Genomic DNA, 20,973 nt, shown 5'->3' on the forward strand with positions numbered 1-20,973 from the left:
CCGTGTGGGGACATGCATTACTTCACATGTATTCCGCGTCCCCTCGCGGGGCTCACTGCGCTCGCCACACTTCGGGCTCGGTGGCTCGTTGCGCGCACCACACTATATAAAATCAACTCCACGCCGACGTGGATAGTGGGGGTATGAAAAGGTCGGAGGATGCGTACCGCCGCCCCTCGCGGGCTCGCCACGCTTCGGGTTTGCGTTTATCGTGGCATTGCGTTAACAATGGGGGGGCATTTTACCTAATAATTAACCATCATGGTGGGTATACAATTAAAAATCGGGTCTGGGGGGCCATTTAACATTGGGTACAATGTAAAAATCGGGTCGGTCGCGTTGCATCGCATGTCATTGTAATGGCATGCGATGCGACCAATTTTTACATTGTACAAGGAACGTCTAAAAATCCTGAAAACCGGGTCCCATCGCGTCTCATCGCATGCCTTAAGTAGTGGCATGCGATGAAAAAATCGGGCGCCCAGATATTACACAATGTTGGAGCTTGCTTTTATTTTGCTACTGTATGTTTTCTTCTTCTTCTTCTCCTTCTCCTTTTCCTACTCCTTTTCCTTCTTCTTCTTTGCCCACAAGATCTTCCTCATATAGTGGCTCAAAGATTATAGCAAATCTTTGATATTAGATATCTCTTATTCAGTAAAGCCAAGTTCCCCTTCTGAGGTTGGCTTTCACACCAACTGTTTCCTTAAGTGCCATAGAGAAGGTTGTGCATAAATATTAAGCTTTGATATTGAGAATAACCCCTTGGCCCACTTTTATTTTGCTCACCAATTTATGCCATGGAGAATTGTGTTTTTGTATTCATAGGAATCCTTGCCTAATAGACAGTAGTGGCTGAACCATTCTTCATAGATGTCATGTGTTACCCAAGCCTTTCTAATGCTCAACCAGATAACAGGAAGAAATGTAGTTAAATTACCCTTAAAATTAGTTTTTGTAAGTGTTAAATAAACATTGGTTTTAGTTTACAGTCACCTGGAGCATTCTCACTAACTAATAGTGTCAAATGGACTTTTGACATCTTAAATCTGGCATTGATTTTCATTACTGGAGTTGAGTATTATTCCTGCCATTTTCTTCTGAAAGTGTCTTAAAGTATTCACATTAAACACCTGTTAAGGTGATCATTAAGTTTGACCCTTTTTATCTTTGTGCTCCCTCAGTGTTCACACTTGATAACTCCTCACTATTCTCCTATATATTTAGCCAGATCTACTGTGTGTATAACGCTGGGCGGAGTTACACAGTTAACTCCGCCCCCCTCCCAGAGTTATACAAACGCAGTCCCCTGACAGGCCAAGAGGCACCTCTCTGAACTAGCACCTGTTACTCGGCAGCAGCCTGCAAGCAGGGGAGTAGGAAGGCAGGGTAGGGTGGTTCCAGCAGAGCCCATGCTCCAGGCACTGCGCTGTGTCAGCTTCAAAGATCTGTCACTGTGGTCTGTGCACCCGGGAGCTCCTCACAGCCAAGGGGTCCAGGAAGTTCCTGTCAGTTTCAGCCTCTGTGTCTCACTTCCTGTTCCTGCACTCCTCCTCGGCAGGAACTCAGCTACAGTGTACACAGCTTCCAGTAACACCATCATAGAGAGGTTTGTGTGTGCATGTTATCTGCACTTTAAGAGAGTTTGTGGGGGATGGTGCAGTCCAGTCAGCAGTTTCAGGGGGGGGGGGGGGGGCAGGCTTAGTCCCAGTGTGCATGGGGGAAAGGCAGGCTGCATTCCCAGTGTGTGTGTATGGGGGGAAAGGTAGGTTGCAGACCTAGTGTGTGTGTGTATGGGGGAAGGCAGGCTGTAGTCCCAGTGTGTGTGTGTATGGGGGAAGGGCAGTCTGTAGTCCCAGTGTGTGTGTGTATGGGGGAAGGGCAGGCTGTAGTCCCAGTGTGTGTGTGTATGGGAGGAAGGGCAGGCTGTAGTCCCAGTGTGTGTGTGTGTGTGTGTGTGTGTGTGTGTGAATCGGGGAAGGGCAGGATATAGTCCCAGTGTGTGTGTGTGTGTGTGTGTTTGTGTGTGTGTGTGTGAATGGTGGAAGGGCATGCTGTAGTTCCAGTGTGTGTGTATGGGGGAAGGGCAGGCTGTAGTCCCAGTGTGTGTTTATGGGGGAAGGGCAGGCTGTAGTTCCAGTGTGTGTGTGTGTGTGTGTGTGTGTATGTATGGGGAAGGGCAGGCAGTAGTCCCAGTGTGTATGTGTGTGTGTGTGAATGGGGGAAGGGCTGGCTGCAGTCCCAGTGTGTGTGTGTGTGTGTGTGTGTGTGTGTGTGAATGGTGGAAGGGCAGGCTGCAGTCCCAGTGTGTGTGTGGGTGTGTGTGTGTGAATGGTGGAAGGGCAGGCTGCAGTCCCAGTGTGTGTATGTGTGTGTATGGCGGAAGGGCTGGCTGCAGTCCCAGTGTGTGTGTGTCATTTTAATTGTGTGACCAGACCTCTTCCTTGTGGGACCATTATGGGAGTTAGGGCACAAATTCCCTGGCACTGGTCTAGACTCTGCCTAATGAGGAGGGGGGATTGGGGGGGGGGGGGGGGGGGGGTGTCTGTGTTAGGGGAAAAGAGTTCCACCACCTCTCCAGGACCACTTTAAGCCCTGATCACGGGGCGCAATTGACTATAACTTTCAATTTGAGAGCATGTCCCGTTATTCCGCAAGCGCCATTTTGTGTTAGATCGGCATCATATAAATAAAAGGGCTCAGATAATGTTGAAATCAATTGTTTTGTAGAGGTCCCATATAAAAAAATGTAAAGAATGGGTAAAGTTTGTATCAAACAGATTTTGAAACACAAAATATGATTTTAAGACACGCAAAGATATGATAAGATTGTATATATGATAAAGTATACACAGTATGTGCTTATTCAACAATTTGTCAGGTATTTTATTATTTTAATTAGTTATGACCCAATAAAATACATTATAACAACCATTTCACATTGAAATCAGTATTGAGCCCTTTAGGTTTTAAGGTTTCATATAATAGATTATCTTCATTTCAGCACATTTCATTTACGGATTGGATCGAATGGATTCCACAAAAGGAGGTGATGTGACTGATATTGTTACTGTGAACATTCTTAAATGTGCAGACACCCCTCTTTTACATTCCTTAGATGTCCTGCCCATTGGGTTTTGAGCATGTGACTAGTTCTTTCTATGTACTGCTTTACATTGGTATGTCACGCAGCTATGCCTGTGTTTAATAATAATTTAAATTTTAATTAAGGAGCGTCAGATGTATCTCCAAAATGTAGTCTACCTTACCCAGTAATCCTTTCTCCTAATGCCTTTACAAAGTGTATTAGTTTGCCATGACTCTTAAGCTGCTCTTAGAAAGTTATTTGGAGTTCTACCCATTTCTCATGCCTTTCTATGTTAGATTGACAAGGTGCATGATTCAGGTCCAGATAAATTAATGTCAAAAGTGCTATGTACCTTGGTTCGGTACTTTGTGCATGTGCTGGTCCCATCCTATGCATGTAAGGCAGCAGTTGTTAGGTGTCTGCAGGCATTTAGGGGCGGCAATGGTCTCCATTTCACAAAACAGAGGAGAGTTGCTTCCATTTTGTGCGTCAAGGCCATGGTCTCCATCTTGTGACAACAATTCCCTGGTCACAGAGATGGAGCTCTGGTGACCGGTCTATGTGACCTCAGAATTTACTTAACCAGCTGATGGATGGTGGAGCACACATTAGAGATGGAAACAGTGTAAAACTCATTCATTACCCACCAACTGCATCTCCCTAGGCACCCACTGCACCCCTCTTATATCCCAGACACCCTTACCATCCACCATTACCTACAGACACCCTGCCAATCTCTGCCATCAACTTTCACCTACTTCAACCCCCTGACAACTGTTGTTTCCGCCTGTCACCCTCTGCCTTGTCATTGTCTGCCACTGCTATCCTTGTCACCCAGGGCCGGTGCAAGCCCTGTTAGCGCCCAAGGCGATCCCCCGCCCGCACGCCCTCTCTCCCCAAGGGCACTGATCGCCTGAGGGGGGGGGCAGCGGATTGCCGCTACACTAGCTCCGGGGGGTAGGTGGTGTGCGGCCGCTACAGGGGAGGGGGGACTGCTGGTGCTGTCCAGCCGGGGGGGGGAGGGGGGGACTGCGAGCGCTGTCCAGCCGGGGGGGGGGGGGGGGAAGGTGGGGACTTCGGGCACTGTCCAGCCGGGGGGAAAGGGGGGGACTGCGGGCACTGTCCAGCCGGGGGGAAGCTACAGGCAGCTAAGTGCTGACTATGTGGCGGGGGCTGGGGCGCCGCCGAACACTGCCGCTTGCCTGGCTGCTGACGACCAGTCAGAGGCAGCAAGTTTTTCACGGGGGTTCCGGCGGGTAGGAGGAGGGATATCACTCACCAAAGTAGATCGATGCTGCTGCAGCTTCTCCTTCCTCCGGCTCTCCTCTGCGGTAGCTGGCCTGCAGCTCACTACCGCCCTCCGGCCCTGTTGTCACCCACTGTTTCCATCTTCCTCTGCATCTCCATGCAGCCACTGTCTCAACCATTCTCCCATTGTGACCCACTGCCAGCCTCATTAGCCACTGCTCCCCATGACACCCTCTCACTCCCCATTATCATATGCCTCCCTTTGCCTAGTCACCCACTGCCGCTCCTGAGTTACCATTTGACTGCCTCTTCCATCACTTATCATCCTCTACCACCCCCTGCCTCTCCTTAGTCCCCCTCTGTCCTTCTTCTGCCTCTTTTAATGTCTGCTTCCCCTGTCAAACACACTGCCTCCCTGCCATCCCCAAAGCATTCACAGTAGGTATAAACATTAACATTTTCATAAATATATTACAAAACAAATGCATGCATTGAGTAATAGAGAGCTCTGATTGAACTGCTAGATAAGAGGGATGTGAGAACAGAGGGCCCTGTTTCAAGGAGCATACAGTCCAGCCATACATGTACATTAACTGGAATTTCACCAACTTGATTGGGAATACTGGTCTGAAAATTTTCCCAGGAATCCAGTGCAGTAACTAAGACTTTGCAATAGAATACTTCATCTAGGACAAGGCCAAAAGAGTGAAACTTTCAAATATATCAAGGGCTTTAACAAGGTACAGATGGGAGACATTCTTCACAGGAAGTGGAGCAAAAGAACACGAGGACATGCACTGAAACTAGAGGGAGGAAGATTCAGGGGACATTTGAGGAAGAACTACTTCAGAGAAAGAGTAGTAGGTAAGTGGAATAGCCTCCCATCAGAAGTGGTAGAGGCAATTACAGGAGTACAATTTAAACATGCTTGTGATAGGCATATTGATATCCTTCCAAAAAAATAAGGATCAAATATGGTTTGAGGTAACATGTTTAAAAAAGGGGCAGACTAGATGGGCCAAGTGGTTCTTATCTGCCATCAAATTCTATGTTTTTATGTTTCTATGACACAGGGCGGGATGTTGTAACATCCGCGCCCATTATCGCCGGCTACCGCATTATTAGTAACGGCATATGCTATAACATATGCCGTTATTCATGCAAGGGACAGCTCTTGCGGTAAGAGCTGTCCCTTGCGATGCGGTGCCGGCGCTGGACTTCCGGGTCTGTGACCCGGGAGTCCATCTGCGCATGCGCAGACCCCGGCGCCGGCCGCAGGGCACGCTGGGAGGGATCCGTGACGGATCCCTCAAACAGCGCTGCGGTAAGAAGCCCATAGGCTTCTGCAGGGATTCGCCAGCTTTAGCTGGCGATTCCCTCCGCAGCGCTGACACTGCGGAGGCGCCATATAGCATATAGAGATGCGGTAGAAACCCCGAAAACGGGGTTTTTACCGCATTTCTGCTATATAGCATCCCGCCCACAGTGTCTGAATTTATGCCTTGTCTTAAAGGGTGACAATCAGAAGCTCAGAGAGCCTGATGGTTTATAGTTAGACTGTGCTCAACTCTCACCTTTCTGGTCTATGCCCCCTTTCCCGTAATAGCGTGACATCATATTCAAAGCAGCTAGTGAACAGCAGGGAACCATAGCTGAAGCTGAAGAAATGTCATACTTTGTGTTTAGGACTATAGCCTACTGTATATATATTGTATTATCAGCAAAAAGGCCAATATATAGCATAATATCCTTTTTTGTTGACACCACATAAATAGATTTTTGCTAGATACAGATTTCCATCAAAGTGACAAAGGTGTTTGCAGAGGAACAGAAGCTTATACTAGCCAGTGAGATGAACTGGGTGGAGCAAATGTGTTCCTTATGCTGTAAGGCAAAAATAAGGGACTCATTTTGTTTAAGATTAAGGGTTTGGACAAGGAGCTGATTAAAGGTCGGATTCATACATGTACACGTTTTCAGGATGTGCCTACAACCAGCAGCGTAACTATAGCACCGCAGCCCCCGCCACCGCAGTGGGGCGCTGTGCGTGTGGGGACGCCGGGGGCTGCGTTGCTATAGTTACACCCCCCCCCCCAATCCCCCGCAGACTTACCTATCTCGCTGTTCCCGGCGGCTCAGTTCTTCTGCTGAGGACCACCACAAAATGGCCGCCCCCATATAGCACACAGTTCTCTGAAACTGTCTGCTGAATGGGGGCGGCCATTTTGTGGTGGTCCTCAGCAGAAGAACGGAGCCGCCGGGACCAGCGAGATAGGTAAGGATGCAGGGGATTGGGGGGGGGGGGTTTGCATGGGCGGCGGGTGCTTGGCAGGGCGGGCCCCCCCCCCCCCCCTAACGGCAGGGGGGGGGGGCGCCCAAAACGTAGCTACGCCATTGCCTACTGTGATCCTGTGTGCACAAAACATGGCACCAGCATCTTAGTTCCCGTGGCCATTCACTATAGGGTACTCAGGGAGTCAATTATAGAAAGACCACTGCAATCACTAATGAATGCTGAGGCTGTGGTCCAGTGGTGTAACTTGTGGGTGGTGAGCCCAGGTGCAAAAATATAATTTGGGCCCCATCCTCCACAACAACCCAAGTTCACAATATGCAACATGGCAGTGGGTGATTAAGAGAGTCAGATGGTGACAGGAATAGGCAGGGGGAGGCAGAGTGTGACAGGAGAAAACAGGAAAAAAACAGTGTGTGACAGGGCCCCTTAGTTCTACTTGGATCTACAAAGCTACCGGTGGGCATTTGAATACATATCCTTGTATACTAGCTGTATATGGGATGGCAGATAAGAATATATTAGTGTACATTAGGATACATAGTTTTTCACTCCACATTCAAAGGCAGCCAGTATTTCCTTTACATGCAAAAACATAAATTAATGCTTCTTATATAGCACAATATATTTATAGCCCATATAGGAGGAAATGTGCTACTTTTTTTGCCCCTGAATATGCATAAGCCCTAAATCTGTTTTGTGAAAAGATGAATTAAAATCACTTTCGAAAACTACTTTTCTAATCAGATTTGATGCCGCCTCCTGATCAATTTAGGGCTAATCTGTGGTATTCAACAAATTCCGCTCTGAGAATACACCACTTTCAATAACAAATCCTAATCTGTCTGTCTTGTTCTGGTTAGAGAAACCACGGCGGATTGGCATTTTCTACAAGGATTTTCTATTAAATAATTCTGTTTTTTTCTTTTGGGATGTCATGAAACCTACCACAGCTAATTATCAGAAATACTATTTCCAGTACTTTTGTCCCATGCCAGTAATAAGATTGTAACAGATACCCTGCCCCATATGGAGGAAGAAGCATTTCTAGCTTGCACAGCAAAGACTATTTTCCTGTAGGACAATACAGACACACTGGGAACACTTTCTACTATATTTCCTCATCTAAACCTCTTCCTATCAAAGCCTGTACTGCTCAGCGATATTGATGTAGGGCTTATTTAGACCTGTTCGCATGGCGGTCGATGATTGATAAACTGCACATATGTACGGCGAGGGCTGGATTAAGCCTTCAGGTGGCCCGGGTCACTTTAGACATGCCACTTGTCATTACTGTCTGCAAACTGCACAGGAGAATATTACACTGTCAAAACACAGAGTAAAGGCAGTATAAACTTGGTCAATGGGTAACTGCAGGGAGGGGGTGGGTTAATATAAACATAATATATATATATATATATATATATATATATATATACTGTATCTATATATAGATATATATCTATATATCTATATATCTATATCTATATTTATCACTGCCCCAGTGGAGCTTACAATCTATATTCCCTACCACATATACACGCACACACAGACATTCTAGGGTTAATTTTGTTTGGAGCCAATTAGCCTACCAGTATATTTTTGGATTGTGGGAGGAAACCGGAGTACCCGGAGGAAACCCACGCAAGTACGGGGAGAAAATACAAACTCCACACAGTTAGAGCCATGGTAGGAATTGAACCCATGACCTCAGTGCTCAATGCTAATCATTACACCATCCATATTCTGTGTAAAGCGCTGTGGAATATGTATGCGCTATATAAGAAACTGTTAATAAATAAATATATATATATATATATATATATATATATATATATATATATATAAATACAAGACAATTTACGGCACTCCGGTGTCCCCAGGACTCACTTGCTCCAGTGCCTCCAGGATGGGTTACATAACCCGATGCATATTCCCTCCAAACACGAGTGGCACTTGGAGACTAATTAGTGCAAGAAAAGTGCGTTTATTGTCACATCAAACAATAAACGCATCAAACAATAAACGCACTTTTCTTGCACTAATTAGTCTCCAAGTGCCACTCGTGTTTGGAGGGAATATATATATAATTTGATTGATCTGGCAATTTTATACATTCTGGCTGATTTAACTTTGTGTATTTCAGTAAGATTTATGGAGTATCCAGCTGTTTTTTATATATAACTGTTTTTCAGTTGATCTATCACTGACTTTTGACACTATACAGAGGCTTAATGTCAATACCACTAGACCTAGCCTATATGGAGGCTTAATGTCAGTACCATTATACCTAGGCTGAGTGTTTATTCTGCCAGCCATTATTGTTTATATTGTCCCACGGTGTCACCCCCTGCTTCAGACACTTGACTATGAGATTAACATTGATATTTAATGATTATGTGATAATATTGATACTGAATTGTAAGACACGTATTTTGATGAATCCAGCAATACAGCACGGTCTAACAGCTATTTTAGTAGGGTTTATGCTCTCGGATTCTGTTTTGCTCACACACTGGTCTCACAATACCTTATGACTGATACCTGAAGTATGTACGGCCAGAGGCTAGCTTTTTCATTCATTCTATATGATATCTATAATATTATAGGCTAGTAATTGGGTCCATGACCTATCTGAATTCACATACCATATTCTTATGAGTGACCCTCTTAAGATAGGTCACTATTGAAATTAATCCTAATCATCCATTTATAGGTTTACTCCTCCTCCGTTTTTCAAGCGCCCAGTCTCTCTCAAGGGCCCTTATCTAAGGTTTACCACTATCGGGTACGTTTTTTTTACCTTATATAATGTCTTTCCTCCTCCTCGTCATACTTCCTCTCGCTCCTTTATTTATTTTAGTATAATTTATTGTATTTTAATTATGAGACACATGCTCTGGTTTACAGATTTCTCTGAGATTTTTAAAGAAATTCTAAAGATTCTGTGATTGGTCTTATACCTAACATACCGCACATTCCTGGTATGTACAAAATCATCCTATTTTTTTATTTTTTAAAATATTCTATTTATCAATGTATATTGTATTATATGTACATTATTCTTATGGCATTCTGTACCACCCACAGAGTACCCCTGAGGAAGTCTCTTCGGAGACGAAACGCGTCGGGTTGTTTCCATGCGGTTTCAAAGAATCTAAACTTGCGAATGTCACATCTATGTGTTTTAAATAAATGTTATTGAAATGTAATTTTGTCGATTTGCTTGAAACTTGAGCACATGACAAGGTGGTGGGAATCTCAATAGCGCCCTCTACATCTCTTCTTGTGTCTTTGTTTTCATCTCCCACTAACAGGGGGGATTTTGAAGAGGCAGCCGCTATCTACTATTGGAAGCGCTTTCAGCAGACCATTTGCCTCCAAAACATGAAACCCCCAATTCCATGTCACACAGTCCACCAACCTTATCCATATGTAATGCTGTACGTAGCACTTCTCATGTACAGTATTAAACTCCTATTTGCCTATAAATTGAAAACTTGCAGGTAGGGCCCTCTTGCCTCTTGGTTAGTCTGTTATTGCCCTGTCATTTCTTCCTTTTTTATCCCAAATGGAATTTGTTGGCGATATATAAATAACTATATCAATAATAATGGGGCAGATGTATTCAGCCTTAACAAGAGATAAATGCAAGGGTGATAAGGAGAGATAAACGTCCAGCCAATCAGCTCCTTACTGACTTTTTTGAAACACAGCCTGTAACATGGCAGTTAGCAGGTGATTGGCTGGGCATGTATCTCTCCTTATCACCCTTGCATTTATCTCTTGTTAAGGCTTAATACATCTGCCCCAATTTGTCATGTAACTACCAATGGTCTCATAAACTAGAAGCCAAATCTGCCAAAGTACTCCATTATTTTATTATGTATGTATTAATAGTTATTTAAACAGCGCTTTATAGAGAATATTTGAACATTTACATCAGTCCCTGCCCCAGCGGAGTTTACAATCTATATTCCCTACCACGTGTACCTGCACACACAGGCATTCTAGGGTTAATTTGTTGGCAGCCAATTAACCTACCAGTATATTTAGGAGTGTGGGAGGAAACCGAAGTACCCGGAGGAAACCCACGCAAGCATGAGAGAATATACAAACTCCACCACAGTTAGGGCCATGGTGGGAATCGATCCCATGATCTTAGTGCTGTGAGGCAGTAATGCTAACCATTACATTGTCTGTGCTATGACAGAAAGTGTACACTATGAATGTATTCATCTACTGTTTGTGCTGTGATCTGGGAGAGGTGCAGTCTGGGAAAACAAGCATCTCTCCTTCTCCTGTTTCATACTAACCAAAGGGTATTTGAATTTCCTGCAGTAGCCATACAATGATTTTAAGATTTACTTCAAGCATTAAAACTACAGAACTTTTACAAAAGGAATGATCAAAACGTATTATAGCAATTTCCTCCCCAGTTTTAACTTACCCTGGAGGTATTAATATCTCAGTGCCTTGATCTGCAATATCGCTCTGAAATATTATGTTTAATCTACAAACGTCCTACTTACATGTCTGGTACGTGTGTCATTACACAGTCTACATTGTAAGCAGAAAGCTCTCTAAATTGTACATTAACACAGACACGTACTTAGAAGCTGAGTTCATTAGTCAGCAGCGCAGAGAAGTTCAACGTGGCAAAACCTCGGCGACAAGAATCAACCTTTCTTGCTGACACTCCTTTCATCAGGATTAACACCAAATTGTGTCCCAGTAAAGCTTTTCAAAGCACAATCGCCGCTGGCATTTCACAGTACAGGTGTCCTCACAGTGAACAAACCTAGCTAAATGCTACATTTACCTGTATCAGAATCCCAAACAAAACAGCAACCACAATTCCTGTGGAAGATGAAGATCAAAGATCTGAAAAAAGTGCATTTTGAAATGTTTCAATATCATTCCCTCTAGCACTCCTGTTAAAAGCCACAATTATGGATGCAAATAAGATAAAAGCAAAGGAAATAGCATTGCAAAATAAGATCCACAAACAACACCTAAGATTAGTACTTTGGCAGATTTTGTTTAAATACAGAACATCGTTCTTTCCTAAAGTTAAAGCCAGCAGTGAATTGGGGCTTATTCCCATACACCTGGCCCATTGTTGTCAGACTAGAAGTGGCTGGAACATTACAATGGTATTAACTCCAGCATAAAAGTTTGAGAGGCACCAGCTGTATGCTTATAGTGAGAAACACCCCTTCTACAAATGTCATAGTACTGACGTATATATGTACAGTATGTGTGTCTAACCCTTGAAAATGCCTTTTAATGGACAATACAACATACCAGATTATTTTTGTTTTCTGACATAGTAGTTAGTACTTAGTAATTGGTTCAGTACTCAAAGTAATACCACACCTGCCCAGGAAAGGACGGTTCATGGTGGAAGACGTTTAGCCGTTGCCATACACAAACTGGTTTCCAAACTTCTGTTTTCTCACCACAAATGATTCCTTAATGATCTTATAACCATAATGCTATCTCTGTAGAGCAACACGGAAATTTGCAAGAGATAAGTGACAAGAGTTTCCTCTGAGGAGTTTAGCTTCCTTCTCCTTTGCAGGGCTTGGTCATGGGGCTGGTAGTGATCAAAGACGAGAAGTCTAGGAGGTGTGACAAGGGTAATGTGTGGGTGTGGCCAGTGCCCTGTGGGCATGGCAGCCATCAGGGGACAGCTCCAATTCTGGGCCCAGACAGAAAGGGGGCCCAGGACTGGAGTATAGAAAACTAAATTTACCATAAACAAAGTTTACATTTCCCTTGAAGCAATGAAGTGGTTGAGTTGTGAGGCCAGTGTTGCAGACACAGGTCTCACCAGGCAGTCTAGGTGTTTGCAAAAGAGACCCTGCCTATTTTGTCAGTCCTGGGCCCCAGAATATCCGATTGCGGCCCTGCCTGTGGGCATGCGCTCCTCCTGCTCCTGATGTCTCCCTAATTATGCAACAGTAGAAATATTTCATTGTTTATGTAGTAAAATATAAGTGCATTTATAGTACTTGTGATTTATATCTGACCATGTGGCCAGCTAGACGGCTGGTTTTCCATGCATGGCCAATGGAAGACATTGTTAACGAGCGCCATGCTGCAGAATGGTCATCTCTATCACTCTATTGATGGCAGCATTAGCAAGTGTTGTGTTGGGTGCACATCGTATTGTATGTACCCAGTTTTTGCGCTAACATAAATGTCAATTATATTTTCTACCATTTTTTCACTCATGTAACATCTTTTAATCAATAGTTTTTGCTTCTTTATTTTTAATTCAATAATACTTTTTATTTTTTTACTAATGTGCTGTCCGGGGGTGACTGGATTGTGCCACATTATTATGGGTCCCACACCGCGGATTAAAACTTAGTATAGGACCCACCAGAATGCTGGTGTGACCTAGATGCTGGTTGGTGGGCTAATATTACTTGTCTTATAAATATACCAAGCTTATTGTTATTGTGGAGTGTGCATCGGTACTATATTTTTGTGTCTTTGTAGAACTACAAATCCCAGATTGAAAGCACACCTTGGTATGTGTGTAATTGCGGCATGCAGTCCGTGATCCCTTCCCCCCCCATATACTAATTATTGTGTACATGGTACACCTGATGGTTTGGACTCCTTCAACTTGGAGTAGCAACAAGCCCTCCTGCTCTGAATGGTTTTTACCAGCTTGGTCTCTAGTATTTACAGACTGCATATTAAAACTGAAGGCTCAATGGTGCAGCGGCCATTTTCCTGATGTTTTCCACATGCTCAGTAGTAAAAATCACTTTTTGCCCAGAGTCAATAGCGCTCCCTGCTACAGAGGAAGGGTCACAGAAGAAAAGACTGCATTAAAACTGCAGTTATATAGCACGTTGGGGCCATTATAATGGAATCATGTCATTATGCACCCCAAATGCCCACTTAGGTTGCACCACTACTTCCGCTATAACAACCTGGTAGCTTTCTCACTCTTTATCTTGTACACATACAGAAGCACAGAGGCACTCACACATACAGAAACACAGAGGCAACACAAGGTAGCAGGCTAGCTTTCTAAGCTTTTGCCTTTGAGCTGGCTTAGTTAGTGTTTATAGAATAGTTGATCTTTCTTATCCGTTGTGCAATATTGTGCAATCATGTAAATTATGTAAATTGAAAGCACAATAGGCAAATGGCGGTCACTCCAAATATTGATTTGATTAAGATTTCTCTTCTGTTCATTTACTTTGCATTTTGATAATTGATAAAACTAAATTTTTAACAATTCTTTTTTTTTTTATTCTTACTTTGCCGCAATATATATATATATATATATATATGTGTGTGTGTGTGTGTGTGTGTGTGTTGTGCCCAGGTGCCCTCTACAGAGGAATTCACCTATTCATCATTTATTTATTTTACACTTATGTCACAAAGACCCAATGGGGAAATTTACTTAGATGTGTATTCTACTTAAAATGTGATGTTGCTATGGGCAACCAATCAGAAGCTACTTCGCATTTATTTAGCACCCTCTAGAAGATAGTAGACAGGATCTGATTGGTTGCCCATAGCAACATCACATGTGAAGTAGAATACACATCTTAGTAAATGTCCCCCAATGTGTGCACATGTAATCTAATGAATACAATAAAATTATCCATTTTATTTTGAGACTTGTTATATGGTTGTTGTTTTTTGTTTTCAAATAATTCTGACTAAATCATCACTTCATGTTGGAAGATTATAATAAATCTAAAAATGCACAGAAACTAAATCATCAAAATTACTAAAATGGGGCAAGACAACAACAAACAATAACAATCCTATATCGTACGACTTCAAAAGTGTATGATATAAAACTGCATTGTCTTACAAGTAAGATACATTATATAAACAGTCCTCCAGTTTTATATTGCCATTAGAGGTGTTTTTAAAAAAAATCTTTTCCTTGATTATGTGTCAGAAACATTTGTACAAATATGTGCAGGGCAGCCGAGAGGAATGCCGATCCCCTGTAAAATTTTGGGGGCGTGGTCTAAGTGTGGGGGTGTGGGCACCTCCTGTACTTAGGCCACACCCCAAAATGTTTCAAAGAGGTTGAAAGAAAACTCTAAAAACTGTTATCTCAGCAGCAGCACACACCTACAGCATGTGCTGTGCTGACAGCAGGCTCGGCATGACCTCTCATGCTGTCAGTGAGACACTCATGCTGAGCCTGCTGTCAGCACAGCACATGCTGTAGAAGTGTGTGCTGTTGTTGCTACCCGGGAGGGATGGAGGGGGAAGGGCCCCTCCAGCAAGCCTGGGCCTGGGTAATTAGTACCTGCTCCCCCCCTCTTGGCTGCCCTGAATATGTGTACAAACTTTCAAAGCAAACTCATTGAAACGTGTTGAATGGAAAACTCCCTTTCCGCAAACACTTTACAATTTCATGGACGATCATATAAAAAAAAGGCACAGAATGCAAAATGATATGGAGCTTTGACCCAGGATGACAGAGAAGGAGAGGTTGTTTCTAGACAGCAAAAACATTGGCGAGTTATTGAATTTAAAGTTATGTTTCGATGTCTGCATGGGTCTGGCAAGAAATACAGGCTGATTTGTCATTTTGAAATATTGTTAAAATGGAGAAAAATAACACTTTCAATTAACATATCTGTACAGCATAGATTGTAATTCCTTTCAATTAGCTGCAGGCACAGACATTGACAATGAATCAGCTGTCATTACATTCTGCCATCTATGGCATTTTCCCTACATTTCCCAAAATATTGGTTTGATTCAATTTGTGAAGTAAGCAAGATATGTAACACTTTCTACTATCCAACAAAAGTAGGACATTTTATGACGGCAGAAACAGTAACAAAAATGATCAATTGCAAGTCTCCGTTCCTGTTATAGTGGATTGCAAGTCTAATAGCCAATCAACGGCCGGCCTGTCTTTTGAATAAAAAAAAAACCGCCACAGGTCCTGGACACTGTGGACTGCCCTCCCGCAGCAATGCTGCATGGACACCCAGACCCCACTGCTGCCCGCCCCTGCAGGGCTGGATTAAAGGGGGGACAGTACTTGTGTAGTTTCATTGTTGCAGTTACGTAGTCAGCATAGCGTCACTGTCAGAATCAGTGTAGTGTTCCCACGGCCAGCGTAGTTAGCGCAGTCAGCGTCCCTATCAGAATCGGCATAGTGTTCCTGCGGCCGCTTAACAACGTAGTCCCCGCGGCCAGCATAGTTAACGTAGTCAGAGGCCCTGACAGAATCAGCATAGTGTTCCCGCGGCCGCTTAACAACGTATTCAGTCAGCGTTACGCAGTTAGCGTATTCAGTCAGCATTCTGTCACCACTAATTTCATTGTCTCAGTTATGGCTGCTGCAGCATTATCCATCTTTAATCTGCCGCAGACGGAGAAGGAGTTAGTGCAGTTTTTACAACGCCACCACTTGCTGCCAGAGACACAGACCTGTATCAACGGACATCCTATGAGGCTTAATATAAAGGAGTGGATGTGGCGCTGCCACATAAGCAGCTGTGGCAAGAAGGTTAGTCTCCGGGGCGCTCAATGGTTTCAAGGATGTCACCTGACATTTATGACCCTTCTACGGTTCATATTTTCCTGGGTGGAGGAGCTAACTAGCATTAAATTTTGTGAGCAGCACCTCATGATTTCCAAAAAAAAGTCATTATTTACAACATGTACCCTGGATTTGATGTCACAGCCCCAACGCCAGATTGGCGTGCCTGGAAAAATAGTTGAGGTGGATGAAAGTTTATTTGTACAGTAAAAAAATCATGTCGGACGCATCCTGCCTCAGCAGTGGCTGTTCCCGTGAGACAGGTAAATGTTTCGTAACACCTGTGTCCAGCCGTGACACCAACACCTTGGTGTGCGCCCTCCAGACGAATATTGAACCAGGTACCACTATATGGACCCAGACACTGGGAATCATACAAAAAACATTGAAAGGCTCTGGGGGTCATGCAAATGGAGGAACAAGAGACACCGGGGCACTGCGCGCCAATACCTTGACTTCTACCTGTAGGAGTTTATTTGGCGCAAAACACTTGGAGCAGAGAACGCTTTCCTGCGCATTTAATATGCACTAACTCTGATCCCAACAGCCGATACATCATATGACACAAGTGCTGACGCAGCTGCATTAGCATCAGCTGCATTTGAAGACGATGCAGAAAGCGAAGAATGATTGTTTTTATAGTTTCTTTGACTTGTTACTTGATATTATTGTACATTGTTCATTGCTTTTTTCTTCTTTATTATTCACTAAAATCCAGTTACCAGTTAACACATGTCGTCATTACTGTTTCAGATGTATGATATGGCAGGTGTGAATGTTTTCTTTAAACACCCCCAATATCCACGCCAGCCCGAAGCATGGCGAGCAGGCGCGTTATGCATCCTCCCAACCTGTTCATACCCCCACTATCCACGTCAGCATGGAGTTGATTTTCTAAAGTGTGGCGAGCCCGAAGTGTGGCGAGGGGACGCAGAATATATGTGAAGTAATTCGTGTCCCCTCGCTGGGCTCGCTACACTCGCCACACTTTATAAAATTAACTTCACGCCGACGTGGATGGTATGAACAGGTCGGGAGGATGCATAATGTGTCCCCACGAGGGGCTTGCGTGGATAGTGGGGGTTTGAAAAGGAGCCATTTGCCAGTATGTAACATGCAGCACTCGAAAATGCATCCTTTATTGTGCATGAGACGCACTTGCAACCGCACCCCCCTTTGTGCACGAGATGCACGTGCTACCAAACCCCCTTAACTCCGTCTCTTTGAAGCGAACACAGGCAGGGTTTCCGTACCCTGCCACAAGAATTTATGAGATGCACAAGCGTCTGAGACGCTTGTGCGTCTCAGACAGATGGAGCGTCTCTCCGCCGGCGCACGCATGATCCCCTCTGCCAACGTCTGTGTTTTGACAGTGTAATATTCTCCCATGCAGTTTGAGGCCAGTAATGACAAGTGCATCCCAACAGCATTGAAGATGCAGATCGACAGAATGAGCCTGAATCCGTTTTCTCTATTTTGGCCGTGAATTTTTGCGCATGCGGACGAATATTAATCCATGCCCATTTATGTGGACACCCCCCCTTTTCGCTGATCGCCAAGTGGGACATTGAATCTAGGGATGCCAATCCCGGGGCATTTTTTCAATCCCAGGATCCAGGATTGAAAAATGCTCAATCCTGGGATTGGCATCGCTAGTTTTGTCAGGCGTGTCCCATACCCACCCCCACACCGGTCGACCCGCACATTTACTTACATTAGCGGGTGGGCGGGAGTGGAAAGGGTTCGGAGGTGCACGGTGCCTCCGGGTGCGTGCACCTCCTCCTTAGCAGGCAGTAGCCGGAAAAGAGGCAGGCCGGAGAAGAGGCAGGCGGGCAGAGGAGAAGGGGTGGGCGGGCAGAGGAGAGTGGAAGGGGCGGGCGGACTGAGGAGAGTGGAAGGGGCACACGGGTGCATGAGAAGGGGCTGCATCAGAGTGGGCGGTGTGGCCTGCGCTGCATGACATCTACTTTCACGCTACGCAGGTCACACACCGGAGTCGGGATTCTGGAACAGCCGGGCAGCGTCTGAGCGAGGGCTCAGATGCTGCCCGGCATTATAATGCACATGCGCAGTCTAATCCAGGGACTAAAATCCTGGACTTTTTGGGGCCAAATCCCAGGATCCATGCCAATCCCGAGATTGGCCACCCTAATTGACCTGGCGGTCTGCGGTCGAACAAAACAAAAATGGCCCAGGTCACGGCTGTCGGGCCAGATCGACAGTTGTGACCCGGTTTAAATACCCCCCTTAGTCTCATCTACTAGCCTTCAGTATTAGACTGATTCTTTGATGCACCACCTAGTAAACATCATGTGGCTTCAATCACTTTTTGTGAAACATGATCTCAACATGGAAGATAAAGGAAACACATAGTTATTCAAAAAGTAAAAATCTGCAAGGTGCAATGTTATGGGAGAAAACCTTGCATTTGTTATTTACTGTCAACTGCTACTCCTAAAATTCTCTGATCACTGTAAAATACTATATACCTCCATTCATTCATCTCCACTCAGTATTCTAACCACAAACTCCTCTTTATTGCATTGAAATCTTTTTTTTCAGGCTTCCCCACTCTCAACGCAGTAACTGATAAGATCTTGCTATGATCTACTTCAAGGATGATTAAATATCCAGTATTAATATATCGTCTTCAGTGTGCTAAAACCTGCCCTCGCAATTCATTGTTTAACACTCTCTCACCTCTTCTTCCTTTAAATCAAGAAATAAGATTACATCTTTAACTTCTTTTCCTCCCATTCTTCAACCTGACCACTCGACCTTAGCTCTTACAAATCAGTTGATTGTTATCTCCTGCGCCCCTCCTAGCTTTAAATAAAATCTATTATCTCTCCACTGGTATTGCTTTATCATTTTCAGGTATATATTTATTACTTATATCCAGAGGCGGAACTAGAACTTTGTGGGCCCCATAGCAAAATTTATAATGGGGCCCCCCCGGCAATGCCCATTACACATTATGCGCAACACTGTAATGCCCCTTACAGAATATGCTACACACCATACTACCCTTACACAATATGCAACACAATGCAAGGCCCCATACACATTATGCGACACACCGCAATGCCCCTTACACATTAAGTGACACACTGCAAGGCCCTATACACATGCAGCACACCGTAATGCCCATTACAAACTATGCCAATAATCACAGCCTGATAAACACATAAAAAAAAAAAACACATAAACGCAGATCAACACATTAAAAATAAAAAAGTAGATTTTAAATTGGTGCTGCTGCAACATGTTTATGTGCAGTAGCCCACCTCACCAGCAGCAGTAGCCAGCAGTACTTCTCCCATACTTTCTCTCCCGGCCACACACTGAGCTTGCAGCGTGGGCCAGTCTGCCAAGCAGAATGCGGGGCAGGCACCAGCAGGCTCAGTGCGCACCATCACTCCTTCTACTCTCCATGTTCAGGCTTCTCCAACATGGTGACGGCACCACCCCCCTTCCAGCTCCGTCCGCAAGCAGTGCACAGCACCAACCCCGGTCGCCTCCTTCCACATGCTGCCACCTCTCATCTGACGCCTACTGCACGGCGCTGCAAGGCGCTACACCCCGCCCGGCTCCTTCCCCGCGGCAATACCCCCTGCTCCTTACTCGTTGCTGGGGTGGAGGCTCGCTGAAGCAGGCAGGCGCGGCGGCTTTATAATAAAATATTTAAACTACCGAGGGTGCAGGGGACTGCTTGCTGTCAACGGGCCCCCCCAGCTGCCGGGCCCCATAGCAGCTGCACCCCCTGCACCCTCGGTAGTTCCGCCACTGCTTATATCCCTAACAAAATAATATATTTGACCCACATTTTCTCTGTATATTGTCCCATCGATCTCCAAGCTTCTTCAGAGCTGTGTTTATATGTGTCTTCTATTCATATAATCTTTTGGACTCCCTTCAGTCAATTTTTTGCTCACAAGTCTCCACAAATACTGCAATGGTCAATGTCATCTCTCCTAAATCTAAAGTACACTACTCACTTCCAAATCTCCTGAACTTTGTGCTGTATATGACAGTGCAGACCATTCAATCAGTCTGTACTTTCCTTGGGACTTTGGACCTGATTCTGTTTGACTCAGTAAGCTGCCCAGATCACAGCTTACCAAGCGCCAGAGAGCCTGCCCTGCCAAAAAGCCCCCCCCCCCACCGCCATTTCCCCTCACAACCATGTAGGGAGATGTTTACCGGAGACACATCCCCTCACATGTTGCTGCCGCTGCATTACTCCTGCCTTCACAAATAAAAGTCAGTTTGAAGACAGGGCAGGTGGCTGATGTCACCCGCGCACCCATGGGAACCCCCAGCGCTTTCATGTGGATGCCCATAAAATGCTGGAAGTTACCATGGCCCAGTGCCACCACCGCCCCTGTCCCTACCTTCCTGCTGCGAATGTCCCGGTGAATGAGTAACTCACTGTGGTCCTTCGCAGTTGGGTTTTGCATATGCACAGAAATGCGCATGCACAAACTTCGACCTTCGGGGCAGGGACTGAATTCGGATCCCTAACTGTGATCCAGAATCAGCTCCTTTGTTATTTCCTGGTTCCCAGCTTATTTATAGGACAGGTCATTCACTGTACAGAACTTCTCTAGTGGTGATCCGCCACTTCTTTTCTTTCTCTATCAGTGGGAGGCTCTTATTGACACCACACACTTTTTCTCCCAGTACTCTCTGGTCTACATTTCTTCTTAGAATAACCTTCAATGAGTGTTAAAATGGTATCCTCAAAGACATACTCGGGGGTTGAGGTCCTGTCAGATCTGTAGGTGC

General features: G+C 44.8%; 1 long non-coding RNA gene across 1 annotated transcript; it reads left to right on the forward strand.

The window, feature by feature from the left end:
- The first annotated feature begins 1,352 nt into the window (after nt 1-1,352).
- LOC146007231 (uncharacterized) lies at nt 1,353-9,613 on the forward strand. Its single transcript, XR_014444292.1, has 3 exons — nt 1,353-1,609; nt 9,346-9,417; nt 9,540-9,613. It is a non-coding gene; the product is annotated as an uncharacterized LOC146007231 (long non-coding RNA).
- Nucleotides 9,614-20,973: the final 11,360 nt, after the last annotated feature.

Source organism: Crinia signifera, chromosome 6, assembly GCF_055691185.1.
Source record: "Crinia signifera chromosome 6, ASM5569118v1, whole genome shotgun sequence".
NCBI classification, from domain to species: domain Eukaryota; kingdom Metazoa; phylum Chordata; class Amphibia; order Anura; family Myobatrachidae; genus Crinia; species Crinia signifera.